Here is a 1,719-nt window from a genome sequence, read left to right on the forward strand (position 1 = left end):
TATATATATATAATGCAGATTGTTTCTTCTATCGTTTACAAACTGTAAGCGTGGATTATAAGATACATGCATGGACTCCACAAATGTCGACACTTACATTATAAATATTTATAAAAGCACAGATATACACAGAAGAAAAGTAGAAATAGGAAGACAGAAATAATTAAAGAGAGAGTAAAAATTTTTAAAAAAACAAGGAAACAGAGGACGGAATAAAGGTAAATGGCAAACAGGGAGAGAAGAGTAACGTAGACTAAAGTCGAAATACTAACAGTCTTACAGCAACTTCGGGGCGATCAGTTGAGTTCCATAAGAAATCGAAGCATTAAAAAGAATGTGTTGAAAGCTGACGAGACGGTCCGATTTACAAGACGGCTTCTAGAAAACAACGATTGCGTGGGTTGTGAGAAAGAGAGTGAAGAGATCAAACAAAGACAGAAAAAAAAGTGTAGAGTAATAGGACGAAAACAGAGAGTGTAACACAGAAAAGAGGAAGTGAGAGAAAGAGAAAGCGCTTTATTAAAGAGGTATGTAGAGAGAGAGAGAGAGAAGTAGAAACAGACTGAGAGAATGAGGGAAAGGAGAAATATAAGAACAAAAAGGAACGAGAGGAAACTAAAAGAATTACGGACAATTAAATAAAACGAGGGGAAATAGATAGGGTTAAAGATGTAAAGCGAAAAGGACGAAAGAGGAGAAAGAACATATATATATATATAAAGGATGAAGAGAGAAAAGAAGAACGAGGAGGAAGAATATGCAGGAGAATGAGGGAAGAAAAAGGGGAAAATGAAAGAGAAAGTAGGGGTACGGGTAGAGTGAAAGAAGACAAACGAGGAGAGATGAAAGACGGATAAATGAATGGAGAAAGCAGAAAGTTTAGGCGATAAAAGAGAGACTGAATGGAGAGAGAGAGAGAGAGAGAGAGAGAAAGAAAATACGAAAGAGGAATTGATGCGAATAAGAGAAATCTACGAAAAAATACACAACAGTGGAAAAGGATCTAATATTATATGAATTGCAAAAATTTAAATGATATCAATTAATGGACAGTGTAAAAATGAAAGAGAGAAAGAGGGGGAAAAGGGAAGAGAGAACAGTGAAAGAAATGAGAATTTACAGAGCGAAAGGGGAAGAAGAAGAAGAAAAGGGGGGGAGAAGAGATGGAAACCAGAAAACTACGAAAAGTGAATGAAAAGGAGACAGATGTACATGAGAAATAGAAAGTGAAGGGCAAATGGAATGAAAGAAAAAAGAAGTCAGAGAAAGTCATATGTTTGTGTGCAAACAGGAAATTCGATAGACACAGAAAAACAGAACATTACGAAAGATATCTAAGAAATATAAAAACATATATTCATATACATATATCATATTATATACAAAAACATATATTCATATACATATATTATATCATATTATATTATATTATATTATATGCACACGCATACACAGATATCAAGGTATGAGTGACCGGATAAATTCCTGTAAAGTTTAAAAGAAAACGATTATGAATGCATGTGTTTGTGTATAAATGTGAGTCTATCTATGATTGTCTGTGCGTGTGCCTAAGCGTGGTAATATGTGTTACTTAGGTTTTTATTTACGTAAAGCACTGAATTACGTCGGCATATAAAAGCTGTATTGTTAAAATATGCTGTGAGAAATACAATAGAAATGTACCAGCACTATATATATATATATATATATATATATATA

The 1,719-nt window shown here is 33.4% G+C and overlaps 1 protein-coding gene across 2 annotated transcripts in view; it reads right to left on the minus strand.

Annotated features, from left to right (window-relative positions):
- LOC106880312 (uncharacterized protein C12orf29 homolog) overlaps nt 1-1,719 on the minus strand; it is a 93,329-nt gene that overhangs the window by 91,059 nt on the left and 551 nt on the right. Inside the window, exon 2 of one of the 2 annotated variants that reach the window (XM_052969193.1) lies at nt 273-378. The exons of the other annotated variant lie outside the window; for it this stretch is intronic. The gene's annotated coding sequence lies outside the window, so the exon portion shown is untranslated. The remainder of the gene's footprint in view (nt 1-272; nt 379-1,719) is intronic. 2 annotated transcript variants of the gene reach the window in all.

Source organism: Octopus bimaculoides, chromosome 7 (assembly GCF_001194135.2).
Source record: "Octopus bimaculoides isolate UCB-OBI-ISO-001 chromosome 7, ASM119413v2, whole genome shotgun sequence".
NCBI lineage: Eukaryota > Metazoa > Mollusca > Cephalopoda > Octopoda > Octopodidae > Octopus > Octopus bimaculoides.